Source organism: Paroedura picta, chromosome 8 (assembly GCF_049243985.1).
Source record: "Paroedura picta isolate Pp20150507F chromosome 8, Ppicta_v3.0, whole genome shotgun sequence".
Classification (NCBI taxonomy): domain Eukaryota; kingdom Metazoa; phylum Chordata; class Lepidosauria; order Squamata; family Gekkonidae; genus Paroedura; species Paroedura picta.
This window is the reverse complement of record NC_135376.1, coordinates 87219709-87235179: the sequence shown is the minus strand read 5'-3', so window position 1 is coordinate 87235179 and position 15471 is coordinate 87219709.

The following is a 15471-nucleotide window of genomic DNA, read 5'->3' as shown; positions in this document are numbered from 1 at the left end:
GCAGTGGGAAGAGGAAGGGGAGGAGTTGTCCAATCTGTAAGGGCAAGGGGTTGAATGTGTGTGTTGTATGCGAGGTTGTGGTGGCATGGTGATGAATGAGGGCATGGGTGTGGAAATATGGGTGTCAAGAACCTATGGTTTGGAATGTTAATTGAGTATGGGAGAGGACTGACCTTTGGGAATTGTTGCACAGTAGTTACAGACGAGCTTTCCAGAGCCATGTCCTTCCAGAGCCATGTGAAGGGAAAATCAGACTGGAGACTCTTCTTAGAGGAAGATTACATGGCAACCAATTCCTCCCAGTTCTGCATCATTTCCCTTCTTGTGTGAATTAGGGCAGTGGTCCTCAACCTTTTTATCACCGGGGACCACTCAACGCCTTTTACTGAGGCCCGTGGGGGGGGGGGTAGTTTACTCCTCTACTCTCAACCACTGCCCTCTCCAGCCTCCTGCCAGCTCTGTCAGGGTTCTGAGGCAAGTTACAGTTGGACATGACAGTTATGACAGCCTTGGGGTGAAAAGGGCTGGCACAGCCTGTCCAAGTCTCTGTTCTCATCCCCCTTGGCAGCCCAAATGACGTCCTCTACCTGCGTTGGTCAGGGGCGGACTGGCAGCAATGTCTCCAGATTGCCCCTGGCTGGACTGAGTTGGTGGGTCGTGTCAGAACTTTGGTCATGTCATAACTTTGGCTTTGTGCATCCGAATGGTCTGTCCTGGTGAGGGCTCTGGTCTGTCTTGGTGGTGGCCATCATCCAACTGGTTAGAACTCTTGTCTGTCCTGGTGAGGGTCCTCACCTGGACTGTCCCTGCCCACTCTCCACCTTCTTAGGCCTTAGCCTTTTATATTCATACAGCGACAGCTGTATAAAGATGACAACAACCTGGGAGTCTCCGGGAGAACGCAGGTGAAACTTGGGTCAGAAACTGGAGTTCATGACAATAGTGGTCAGGGCCATAAAAGCCCCAACCCTGGACAAGGCCAGACGAACCTCGCTTGGGGCAGGGATCACCAGTCTGTTGGAGCAGGCAGGGCATAACACCCTTCAGGGCACATATTTGGAGAATATTGCATTAGTATTTTATTTTATTTTTTGCATCTTTATTGCCATCTTTCATAACCAGTGTGGAGAATCAAGCTGGGGTTTGAACTTGAAATATAAATGCATACCATAATTAATGTCATTTCTTCTTAATTTTTAAAATTTATACTTTTGTTTCTAGACTGTCCCTCATAGCAAGTCGGCTTGGGGCAGTTTACAACATACATCTACATTAACACCATTTTAAAACATTAAAAAACTGCTCCGAGCCCCACTAACCCGCTAGCGACTGCTACATTCCTGAGTGCAGCGGGCTTTTTTACTAGTAAAGTTATAATTTTCTCCTGGTCTTAAAGGTGCCATTGAACTCCAACTTTTTTCTGTTGTATCAGATCAGCATGGCACCATCTGAATATTTTGTGTGCTTCAGTACCACACTGGTTGGAGTGGATGTTGCTGGACTAAATAGGCCCATGGGTCTGACTCAATGGAAGGCAGCCCTGTACACCCCTAACAGCTAAACCATTTCTCCCAGCTCAGGGAATCTAATCCTTGCTGCCCTTGAGACCATCCAGTCCCCTCTGCAGCTCAGCTATGAGCATTCACCGTCCTTTTAAAATCTCCCTGTGTTGAACAAGCTTCTGGAGGCTCTTGAGCTGAAAGCTCATTTGTCTGCCTGTGATTTGTTACAAAAGATCAGAGTCTGGCAGCGGGTCACCATCCCAGTCCCGGCACAAGAAGCTTTGCTTAAATGTGCTAATAATTTACAAGGTGTATCGCTGGGGTGACTAATGACTTCTTGCAACCCACTGGTTCCTTTTTTTAGCTGTGCAATTAGCTCTTCGATGCTTTTTACAGTAAATGATGGGATCCCATTATGCCCTTTGGAAAAGTTGACAGAATATCTGGTTGGTTATGGATAGCTCTTCAGTGGCTTAATTTATGGGGAGTTTAAGGTCAGTGGCATTTAGATACAGGAAAGGAACTAACCCTCAGCTCCTTCCTGGGTTCTCTGTTTTCATACCAGGTTTTTTGAAAGGATTACTGTCTCTGCATGGCGTGACAATCCAGTTCTATTACAATCAATAGGAGTTTTTCATTGGAAGATTCATTGCATTCCTGTCACTTGCTGCACCTGCACATTGTTGGCATTTGCGCTATCATTTGCAACTGAATTATTTTACCCATACAGGAAAATCTGGCACTTATAGCATAAGGATGGTGCAGTATCTAAAGGCATTGTAAAATCCAGTTTGTTGGAGATATGTCTTTATTTCTTCTCTAATTATATAATCCATTTCTTTGCTCTGTTTATAATATATATTATGCTGGTCTTTGTTATGCTGTTTCATCATTTTATTATTAGGGATGCCAGTCTTTAGGTGGGACCTGGGGATTGTCAGTTCCCCATCAACTTTCCTAGTGAACACACTTGGCATAGCTGCAAAAGCAGTTTACTGAGGTAGCTATAAGGAGCTCGTGATTATTCTTGCTGAAACTGATATGATAAGCAAGTCATTGATCAATATAACCACACGAGTCCCCACCCCTGACAGTCTTAAGCACATTCCAACTGAAGAAGGTGGGATTCCTCTTTTTCCCAAGGAAAAGGCAGGCTCCTCCATTCCCATGGAAAACATGGGAAGTAGCCTTGCACCCGGGGCTCATTACATCATTTGTGCCAAGCAAACCAAGGTCAGGCTCGCCCACTAACATACAACCTCCATCCCCCAAGTCCATTCTCTCAAAAGGAACGTAGCAATTAGATTGGACATTATAGCAAGCAAAGCAAAACAATAAAAATGCTTGCAAGCATTTATATTTTCTCAGGTCTGCTGCTTCTCCTTTTACAAATGACCATACATTGACAGCTGGCAACAAGAAGTTATTCACACCTCATTAATGTGAGGCTCCCCAATTTCTCACAATAATCAAGCTTCATTTATGAAAAGAAAGCTCTTTATTGAAGGAATAAAGAACCTATCATCATGGGAATTTTGCTAAGACTAAAGTTCCTAATCAAACTACCCTATATACTTGCATATAAGCTGAGTTTTTCAGCCCTTTTTTTAAAGCTGAAAAAGTCCCCCTCGGCGTATAAAAGAAACAGCTGCCAGACAAGACAAGATGGTGGAGGTGAGAGACAAGTATACTTAACTGAAGAAGCAAAGGCAGGAACAAAGGAGAGATGCAGCAAGCCTGGAAGAGGAGGGAAAGAACAGTCTCTGCCTCCCCCCTCACTGCCTTAATGAGGCTAGCATGAGGCTAACACGTATTCCTGCTGCTGAAGGAAGCTCTGAAGCCTCTGTCTCAGAGGGAGAACAGAGAGCAGAAGGAGGAAAAGCCCCTAGAGGAAGGCATGGAAAGTGGAGGAAACAGAACACCGAGCTAAGAAGAAGGAAAAGAGCACAGGATTGGATATAAAAAGGCAAGAGGGTTCAGAGGGAAAGAGGGATGAGTAGGGTGGGAAGGAAAGGAAGAAAAAGATCCTGCCCTAAACGGGAGGGGGTGTGGGGAGGAAAGGAGAAAAAGTCACTATCCAAACACCATTCTCGGCTTATGTTAGTCAATAAGTTTTCCAGCATTTTGTGGTGAAATTAGGTGCCTCGGCTTATATGCGGTTCAGCTTATATGCGAGTATATACTGTACTACTTTATCTACCCTTTACCTCTGGCCCATGTCTGTGCCAAAGGGTTTGGGCATGAAGACAATCTCTGCATGAAGGCGCTTGTTGAGATTTAGACTCCCAGGAAGGAAGACAATTCTCAGTTGCATCACAGTAGGGAGGCATGATGCTTAGGTCTGCGGCTAGCTACATTCACAGCTACTCTAGTCAACAGCAAAAGATCAAAACTGAAGTGATGAGGATCAAAAGGCCCCGTATATCCCTGATGGGATGCAGGCAAAGAATCAAATCTCAAATAATCCAATCACAGAGCAGAAACACACAATGCAAAACGCAAATAACAAAAGCACAGCACAAGTATAACTTGACCAGTGTAACATGGCTGGCAAATGCATATCTCCAGTACAAGAAGACAAAAGCAGAACATGATTTTGACAGTCGATTCCTTAGAAAAAAACTCAAGGTTACAAAAAACATATAACAATACCAAATGACTGTGGCAGAAGACTGACAAAGAGGCAGATCCTGACAGGCAGATCTGGAACTACAGTTCATCTTCAGGCTACAGAGATCCGTTCCTCTGGAATAAAACATGGTTGCTTTGGAAGGAGGGCTGTATGGCATTTTATTCCACTGAGGTCCTTCTCCTTCCGGGGTTCCGTCCTCACATCTCCAGGAGTTCCCCAACTTGGATCAGGCAACCCTACTCCCCCATTACCCGGCAGTGAACAGGAGGACCGGGTAAGCAATTTGTAATTTACCTTGAATCTCAACAAGAAAGGTGGATGATGAGTGAAATAAAATAAATACCAAAGGGCCTCCCCTGTTGCAGTGCAGACAGCTCTCCACTCCCGTTTGCCCTCCTTCAAATGAAGATAACAATGATCTCAAACTATGTCCACCAACTGGTCTAGCCAATGAAACCTGGCACATAGACGATGGTATCACGAATAATGTTTGCTTGATTTGAACTTTTAAAATTGTTTTTAACTCCTTTATTATATTGATGAATGGCTGTAAACTGCATAGAGATGACAGGTTCAATAGGGTCGGCCTAGAAATGTAATAATAAATAAAATAAAGATGTAAGCAAAAATATGTGTGAATGTAGCCTTGATGCAGAAGGGATCTGATACTGCTTGTATTAAACCGAAGTTAAACCCTTGTGTTAGATTTACGTGTGCTCTAATGGTAGGAGTAAGGGAGCAACACGTGTATCCACAAATATGCTTACTTTTTAATAAAGAAAAGAGAAAAATGTCTAAGCCCAACATGTGAAGTGGGGGGGGGGGGAGAGAAATAAGCATTGCAAGTGGATCGATTTGTCTATATTATTCTGTAGAAGATTAAAGAGATCCCACTGAGCATTCTGTCCTTGGCAATTTTGCTGTATGACAGTTCTCATTGGTACATTCAGACACCATTGTTCCCTGAGCAACTGGAATGTTTATTAACAATTTGTGATAACATCATTTTAGCCGAACTATATAAAAGCTTCTTCTGCCACAGTCATCTGTTCCACTTAATATTTCTGATAAGGGCTTTGAGGAGGAGTCTTAAGTGCCACTCAGCACTTAATACCCATTCAGGGTGGCTGTCCCACCCCTGAGTGCCCCGTCCTCCAACCGGCTTACCTGATTGTCCAACGGCCAGCCAATTGCCTTCCGTCCCCCACCACTGATCACCCCTGACCAACCCCTCCTCCTTCCACTGCCCCCGCCAGTGAGTTCCCTAACAGCTGTCTGCAGCCTTTCCATGTCTTGGGGGGAGGGGGAGGACATCCTCAGAGTTCTTCCACTCCAACCCCCCAGTCTAATGTCCATTGTATTTCTGAATGCAATGGGCTTGGCCCCTAGTTATATAATAATATAGATATAGATTGTGTTCTATTTTGAGGATGTTTAATGAGAATAAATTTATGTAGACTGCCTTGAAAATCACTTTCAGTCTGATATGGAGGACTATCACATCCACAGTTTCTCTGTGCCAGTTTTGAATTCCTTATTCTATTTTGCCGCTCCAGTATGGGGTGTGCACTGAAGAGCAAATCAGTTTTTTTCAACAAGGAAAAGTACAAATTTTAACGCAACCAAAACTGTCCCAAGGATTCAGTGCAACCCTGCATCCTCTTCCACTGGCAAAACAGAACTGGAATATATCATTCATGAAATTTTATAGCGATTGGAATGTCGGTAGTAATGATACTGCAAGAGTGCAAACATTTTGGCCAAACCACAGATTAAATATCTGGACATGGGGAATCGGTCCCTGAGCACCCATTTTACATGTTGCCTGGGCCTAGGCCAAAATGGGTCTGAAATGGGCCCTCTGTTATTGTGAATGGAATCCTCCAGGCTATTTCCCTGCTTCCAGCAAGAAACATGAAATGGAAATGGCAGGGAAGGAACCGATTAATTACAACTGAGCCCATGGCAGAGATTTCAGGCCCTGGAGTGTGGCAAGAATGTCCCTGCCACGTGCCAAAATTCAGCCATCTGTTTTGGTAGATTGTCCGATATGCTGAAAGATCTTAGTGTGCAGGGCAGATGTTTCAAAGGAAAGAAACGCCAACAAATCTGGACCTAATCCAAGTCTAAATTAGTTTTCCTGGGCATCCGGAGGATCAGGGGAGACTCCTACCCAGCCTGAATAAATAGGAGATAGGTTTGTAGGGGGATATTTAAATAAATGGTTCTTAGTGTGGTTCTTCCCACAGAAAACGAAAAGAGCCTTATTACAGTTTGAGTGCTAGCGTCAGCGACATGTCAGGAATCCTCCAGCAAGCACAATAAGTCACCAAGTAGGTGAGTAAGTGCAGTGTGGAATATTTACCGCCGACATCAACAACAGAGGTGGTATATGGCCCCTTCTATTTATATTTCAGCAAGCTACTGCCACTTTAACATCCTTGGAATAAATCCCCCCCCCCCAGGAGAAAATTTATTTGCGTCTAACCTTTCAAAACGCTGCTCCCATAAACCTCATTTGGACCCACAGCAGGAGGCAGTACAGAAAGACGGGCTGTTGATAAGAAGGATCCTGGAACATATAGTAGTTCAAATGACAGAGGGAGGAGAAGCCAGATGGAAGAAAAGCTGCAGCTAGATGCCATATCACTGTGCCTGTTTGGTGTAGTGGTTAGGAGTGCCAACTTCATAGAATCATAGAATCATAGACTCAAAGAGTTGGAACGGGCCATACAGGTCATCTAGTCCAACCCCCTGCTCTACGCAGGATCAGCTCTAAGCATCCTAAAGCATCCAAGAAAAGTGTGCATCCAACCTTTGCTTGAAGACTGCCAGTGAGGGGGAGCTCACCACCTCCTTAGGCAGCCTATTCCACTGCTGAACTACTCTGACTGTGATTTCTTTTTCCTGATATCTAGCCTATATCGTTGTACTTGTAGTTTAAACCCATTACTGCGTGTCCTCTTCTCTGCAGCCAACAGAAACAGCATCCTGCCCTCCTCCAAGTGACAACCTTTCAAATACTTAAAGAGGGCTATCATGTCCTCTTTCAACCTCCTTTTCTCCTGGCTGAACATTCCCAAGTCCCTCAACCTATCTTCATAGGGCTTGGTCCCTTGGCCCCAGATCATCTTCGTCGCTCTCCTTTGTACCCTTTCAATTTTATCTACGTCCTTCTTGAAGTGAGGCCTCCAAAACTGCGCACAGTACTCCAGGTGTGGTCTGACCAGTGCTGTATACAATGGGACTATGACATCTTGTGCTGACCAGTGCTGTATACAATGGGACTATGACAACTTCTAATCTGGCGAGCTGGGTTTGATTCCCCACTCCCCCACATGCAGCCAGTTGGGTGACCTTGGGCTCGCTACAGCACTGATAAAGCTGTTCTGACCAAGCAGTGATATCAGAGCTCTCTCAGCCTCACCTACCTCACAGGGTGTCTGTTGTGGGGAGAGGAAAGGGAAGGCAAATGTCAGCTGCTTTGAGACTCCTTCTGGCAGAGTAGGAGAATCTTCTTCAATCTGATTCCACCTATGAGGTCTTCCCACTTACAGTCCACAAGTTCAGAAGAAGGAGCTACGTGCTCTTCCACTGTGATTAGAAGGAGATCTCCATGAGACCTACAGTGATCCCAAACACAATAGATAATGCACTTTTCATGCACTTCAGAAGTAGAGTTTCCTGTTTCACCCAGCTGCAAAAGCACATTGAAAGTGCATTATCTAACATGTGTGGAATTAGCCCTTCAATTGATATTTGTGGTTTTGTTTTTAAAGGCAAGCCATGTTGAGAAAAAAATGGGGGAAGAAAGGGGTAATATAGGATTGGTTAAAGCAATGAGCTGTTATGGAAAATGTGGCTTCTTAGCATAGGAAGCCACATGCTAGAAGAAGAAGAGTTGGTTCTTATATGCCGCTTTTCTCTATCCGAAGGAGGTTCAAAGCATCTTACAGTTGCCTTCCTTTTCCTCTCCCCACAACAGACACCCTGTGAGGGAGGTGAGGCTGAGAGAGCCCTGATATCACTGCTCAGTCAGAACAGCTTTATCAGTACTGTGGTGAGCCCAAGGTCACCCAGCTGGCTGCATGTGGGGGAGTGTAGAATCGAACCTGGGATGCCAGATTAGAAGTCCACATTCTTGACCACTATACCAAACTGGCAAGGCTACTGAAATCCTAAACTCTCTGTAGAAACTAAATGCCTTTCCAGCATCAGTGGTGAATCAGGCATGCTGTGACATGAACAAGATTAGCAGAGGAATTTACCGGACCTTGATCCAATTCCCTTACTTATGATATCAGAATCATAAAGAGCTGGAGGAGAACATACAGGGCCATGTAGTCCAACTCCCACCATCTCAGGGACTTAAAAATCACATATTCCTGACAGGTGTTCATCCAATATCCTCCTAAAAACATCCAACGAAGGCGAATCCACCACCCTCTGAGGCAGCATATTCCATCTATAAACAGCCCCCACCAACAGAAAATGCTTTTTAGAATTTAAGTAGAACCTCCTTTCTCATAATTGGAACCCCTTGCTCCTAGTCCTTGTCTCTAAAGCTGCAGTAAACAAGTTGGCCTCTTCCTCAACATGTTTCCCTTTTACCTAGTTAAACACCACCACTATCATATCACTTTTTGCCCTTCTCCCAGCTATGTATACCCAAGTCTCTCAACCTCTCCTTGTAAGATGTACATGAAAGGAGCACCTGACTGGTTCACTTCAATGGTTTTTGTCTAAATTTGTCTTGAGCATCATTCTGTGCAGATATGCAATGGAGCTGTGATCCTTGTGCTACAGGGCCAGGTCATGGAAGGCCTAGGTAACAAACAAGTTGTAGCTTATGGCCACTTCTGTCTTTGTAGAGTTTGTGAACCATTTTTTTTCAGTGACTGGGTCATATAAATGACTTTCTAAGAGATCATGAACCGTAATTTGTCCTCTCTTTGCGCCTACACTGCCAGATGCATCCTTTAAATGACCAGCATTGTAACCTTTGTTTGCTCTTGTATGCATGAGCTATCATTTGTTTGGGGCATCTATTTGTGAATTGATTCCCAGACAGACACACAGAGATATCTAAGTAGGAAGTCTCAAGTCCAAGTGATCAGGTTACTCCCCTTTTAACTATATGCATTTAAACACTTGTCTGGAGGGAGACAGGTAGAATATGGGTAAAATCACCCCCCCCCCCAAAGCAAACTAATTCTGCAAATAAACATATCTGAATTCATTTATAACACTTTGGAGAATCAGTGTTCCCTTAGGTCGCTGCAGGGGTCAAAGGGGCCCGTCTCATGGCAGGCCCACGTTGACAGGGAAGAGCCGGGCCTTCCAGGCCCAGCTCCTCTCCATCCTATGGCAGCCAAGAGGAAGCAAAAAGTGCCCCAGTTGGCTTTGAGGTGCTTTGCTGCACTGCAGGGTGGACCGGGCATTTTCTTTTAATTTGTAGGAAGAAGGGATTACATTCCAGGCAATGAAACCATCCTGCAAAATATGGCAGAATGTGACCACCACTGCTGTGTTTCCTGGGAGGACACGTTTCACTGCTGGAGCATATCAGGGGCTGAAATATATCCCCTGTGGGGCCACTGAAAGCTGCAAAGCATAAAGCTCCACAGCACCGCACTACCGGCAGCCCGGAGCAGCCACTGCCACTGTGGCACTTACTTTGGGCCCCCAGCAAACAAACATATAATACTTAAGGCTGCCACAAGCTTTACTCAGGACATATTTGCAAACAAGCATACTTTGCTTGACTGCTGCTACTCCCTGCAGGACAAACTTCATATCTTGCTGCCTCACTGCAGTTAGGTTTGAGCAGCTGGTAACTGAGTGGCAGTAGCAGTGAGGGAGGCCTGTCAAACCAGAGTAGCAAGGGAGGGAGATGCAGGTGCCTGCCAGGGGAGATGTGGGGGCACTGGTATCCTGGGGCAGCAGCAAGGAAAGCAGGGGAAGTGGTGGAAAGGCCTGCCAAAGGGCTCAAAGCTGTCTGGTGGGCCACTCCTTGAACATAGTAGAGAGCTGGCTTGTGTTCAAGTATCCATGAAAAATTAAACCACCGTGGCATTTTATCAGTTTTAGCCCTGCAGACCTGACTTTGTCTTTTTCAGACCTTTCTCCACTAGTTGGATGAGCTACAGCAAAGACATTTCATTCGCTTTTGCTTTTGAAATTTATATCCCACCAACACACTGAGAAAAAGGTCTAGGTGTCATAAAATCAATTAAATTGATAAAATTCATCATATTAAAAAACCCCAAAAGTCACAAAGTAGAATTGCCATAATGAAAATCTATAATGGCCGTCATATTTCAAGTACAAAAGAAAGAAATAAAATCTAGACAGCAATGTGTTTCCATGTGTTGAAATGAAATAGTTATCATGCCATTTTCAAAAGAACCATAAGGGAGTCAGCCTACTGCATTTCTCTGGTGAAAAGAGAGTCCTGTAAAGGGCACCAACAATGCCTTGTCCATTGAGCTAGCAAACTTAAGTTCAGACAAAGCCAGTAATTGAATTAGGGTCCCACCTGATACTTTAAAACTTGTGAGCACTCCTGCAGGAACACAAATTTCCAAAGATACTCCAGACCCACACCACAATGTCACGTCCAGGCCAGATTACTGTAATTCATGCTACACAGGGCTGTCTATGGAGCTGATCTGGAAGCTTCCATTGGTCCAGAATGTGGCTGCACAGGGTCTTACAGGATCCCAATGGAGAGCTCTCATATGGCCTGTGCTCTCTCAGTTGAGCTGGTTCCGGATTGAGGACCAGATCAGATACAGAGAGCCAGCTTGGTGTAGTGGTTAGGAGTGCGGAATTCTTATCTGACAAGCTGGGTTTGAGTCTGTGCTCCCCCACATGCAATCAGCTGGGTGACCTTGGGCTCGCCAAAGCTGACTGAGCAGTAATATCAGGGCTCTCTCAGCCTCACCTACCTCACAGGGTCTTTGTTGTGGAGAGAGGAAAGGGAAGGCAAATGTAAGCTGCTTTGAGACTCCTTCGGGTAGAGAAAAGTAGCATATAAGAACCAATTCTTCTTCTTCTATAACGGTTTGGTTCTCATGTAGAACCTTAAACAATCTGGGATCTTCATATCTATTATGTCCCTCAAAGAACAAATTCTGCTTTGTGTCCCCAGACCCATGGAAGTAAAATTGGCCCCAGCCTGGCGAAACACTCTGCCAAATGAGATCAGGGCCCTGCAGAACCTTAAAAAGCTCTACAGGGACCGCAAGACAAAGCTGCTCCTCCAATCCTAGAGTTGAAGCCTAGAAATAACTTATAATTGTTGGCCTCACTGTCTACAAAGCTCCAAACAAAATGTCTTCTGTATAAAATTACAATTCCTCCCTCTTTTTCACCAATGGAAGGAGGCAGTGGGAAAGCAATGTAGTTATTTTAGATTCATTAATCTTTAATATTTTAAAAACCTAATATTTAATGTCTTATTTACATATTTTAACCTAGTGTAAGCCACCCAGAACCCACCCAGGGCAGAGTATAAATGCAAATAGCTACAAAAACAACAACAACCACAGCAACACCCCCCACAGAAATATTCAATCTGAACAATGCTGGGAACTACAATAATAAAACGTGGCCATGAACCACCAAAGCTGCCTGTTGATGAGGAGGAGGGCTGGCTGGAGGCCAGGACAAATGCTGGCATAATATTTCTTTTTGGATTACCACCTTCTAAGATATGTGATATCTAGAAACACTGCTCTCAGCTACTGTTTTACTCTGAACAGAGAGTGCATCTTATATGTGTCAGGGGAAAAAAACAACTTTGTCAACTTTTGTGACACACATGAGATGCACTCTCTGTGCAGAGTAAAAAAATAGCTGAGAGAGGTGTTTGTTGGGGCTACACCTAACAGATTTCCCTTCACCACACAGCTAAACTTTATAATTGGTTTGAGATAAGAGTGCATTATTCAATAATATTGACCACTGCGGAAGACCCAGTAGGGTTGAAACGTGTTTGGTCTATTCATGTGCAGTTAGATCTGTATATTTTTTTTAATATGGCTTTGACTTTGTTTTTAACCTAATATTGGTGCACTTTAATAAATAATTGTTTAAATTGTATATTGTTTTATAGCTCAACTTTTGAGTTCCTGGCTTTGTTAAGGTTGGGTTTTTGTTCCCTTTTTGGTTTTGTATTTGACTCTATTTTCTAAGCATAAGACGTGGCAGAAGGCCTTCCTGCCCATATTACTTCATCACTAACTATTTAACCTATCTCCTCTGCTATTCTTTGTATAGAGGTTATTCTGGCCATCTCTTTCAAAACAATGGCATGCTATTATTCATTTTGTGATTAATCAACTGTCGCTGTAAATCAATGTCTCTTGAGGTCTTAGTGACCTTCAGTGACGGGTCTCCTTGTTTGCAAATAGGGTCCACATCAAAGCCGAAGCAGATATGTCTTGCTGTTCTTGACCGGGAGTCATAATGTAAATTAGGATACAGGGAGTGCAGATGTAATTTAAATGCACCACTAAACAGGGAATCTCTCATAAAGTTAACAGTACAGGTCATACAGTTTTGAAAACATGCAGATGGCATAAATAAAAGGCATTTGGGTTTTCTTGTCAATATAGAATGGAAGTTGTATATTTAGACCAGGGGTAGTCAAACTGTGGCCCTCCAGATGTCCATGGACTACAATTCCCAGGAGCCCCTGCCAGCATTCGCTGGCAGGGGCTCCTGGGAATTGTAGTCCATGAACATCTGGAGGGCCGCAGTTTGACTACCCCTGAGACTGTGTTGTTTGACATGTATCCTATTGCAATTCAACACAGAGCTGCTGCAGAAGGCTCACAGACCAGATCTAGCTACCCTTATTTAGAGCCCATCCCCGCCCAGCTCATCTGCAGCACTCCAGACTTTAAAAACTTTGAAGGCCATAATTTCCCCCATTAAAAATAAATGCCCCTTAAAGTTTAAAAGCAGTCCACAGACAATGGCTGGGCCTAATACACACATTTACTAACAGATGATATACAAGTAGAACAGCGCTAGTACAACTTAAAAGTTAACATCTATCAGTAACTAATATATCTTAACACATCTGCAGGGCTTATGAGACAGAGCTGTTCTACCAAGTCTATGGATGAGGCCAAAAAAACACCTTGAATTGCTGACCTCCCTGCTGGAAGCCCACGAAATTAGACCGCAGCTAAGGTCCTGTGACCCTCCCTGCCGTAGGTTTAAAATAATTGGGCAATTAGTGTTCGACTGTGGTTGTAATGTTTTTAAATCTATTAATTTATAGAAATTCTAAAATTATATTTTATTTTCTAGGTAATTTACATTGTTAAGATACAGAAGCCTTTATTGGCACAATACAAATGAGCAATACAAATAAAGAGATACAAAGAAATGATATATTTAAAAAAATCAGAGTTACACAGGTTCATTAAAAACAAGGAATTAATTCTAAAAAACCTTGCCTAAAAATGCGGCAATACGGGAGATTTGAGCAGGATCTTTGCTGTCAAGTAATGTATTGACTATTACAGTTTCATCAATTTACATTGTTGTGTGCCACCTTGGGTCTCCAGAGAGAGGGCAGCAAAGAAATGTAAAAACAAACAAACAAATAAATAAATCCTACTATCAGAATTAGATCAGTCCTCTGAACTCAGTCAGGATAGCTTCAGGATTTGGTCACAGTGTCTTAATGCCCATGAGATGAATATTTCCGCGGTTTCCACAGTCCTCTTGAATAAATATCCCCCAAAGGGATATTTAACAGACAGGAATCCACAGAGTGAGTCAGAAAGGCAGCTGCGAACCATAACATATTAGCTCTTGCTTCCAACAATGGTGCTTTGGCCGGTAAATTAATTACAACTACAACTGATGTGGTGTGGTCATCTAGTCTGCATTCTCATTACCCTTTCATCTTGACTCTATCATCAACTTGTCTCTACCACACAGAAGAAACAGCTGAAATAACAGGTGACCCCCCTTTTCTCCAACAGCTCAAACACTTGGTCTGGAATCCTGATAGGGAACCATCAGGCTCTGCCTCTTTTTTTCCCCCAGCCCCTAGTTCAAGGGTGGCCAAACTGTGGCTCTCCAGATTCCATGGACTACAGTTGCCAGCAGATATCTGGAGAATCACAATTTGGCCACCCCTGCCCTACTTCCTCTCTAGAAGGATACATATTGCACAAGTGTGTGGATATTTGAAAGAATTGCATCTCATTAAGGGTACTGTAGTACTTTATGCTATTGGATATATTTGATATGATTCCGATGGCTTGAATGTCTTTTATAGTCCCTTCACTAAAATATCTATTTCAGTGTATCTGAGTTTCTCCCTCCCTTTCAAGCTTGCCGAAATAATTTAATTACTGCCAAAAAACAGTTCCTTAGCATCTGTGTACATATAATCCCCTACATGCTAGGTGTAAACCTAAGCCAACAAATGAGTTTTGTAGCAATAGTGATAGGAGGTTAAGAGAGGTTTCCCCAAGAGTAAATTGGGACCAGATTGAAATATGAATCTCATTCACATGGCCTTCACTAAATGCACAAAACCAGGGAGGAACAATAAACTTTGTGTTGGCCACAGAGTGCCCATTAAGGAGCATTACAAACAGATGAGGACGGCAGCATCCCAATGCTAATATGCATTGCTGTTTGTGACATTTCCAGTTCTGACTGGAAAACCTACTACTGCAAGGCGTCTTAGACTCATTAAACTGACAGGCCTACGTTGTCACGCATTTGGCCAGGCAAACAATTGCCATCATTTCTTTCCAGTCAAATTGAGAAACTTTACTTTAGATTCCCTGTGGGTTATGTGTGGGCAGAAGGTTAGCGGAATAAAGCTAGCAAATAATGGATGGGTAAGCTCAGCTTCTCTACGTATCCATGAACTGCTAAGTGGATTGCCGTCACAGTATGTAGTTCTGAAAGCATTATATATAACAATAAAAATAGCAATGCTGTGAAAATCCTGGGGCTGTTTGTCTATCTACCTTTATACCAACATGCATATAGGTCGGTAGGGAAGAGATGGTGAGCTGTTGAGCGATTAAGCCAATTATCCAAAATGGGGAAGGTTGTGAAAGAGCTCACTCTTTGGAACAGGGCAGCAGTATATTGTCTCAGTAATGTAAAAGGACATTTTTGGCAAAGTAAAATGGGGAAACTGTCGGAAATACACGTCCCGATCTGTGATCATCCCACAAAACTGACTTATAGCCACTGGAAGACCCCTGAGATTAGCCCAGGGATAATGGTCCAGTTCTGTATAAAAGCCATCAATCTTCTATTGGCACCTTTGGGATTCAGTCAACTCCC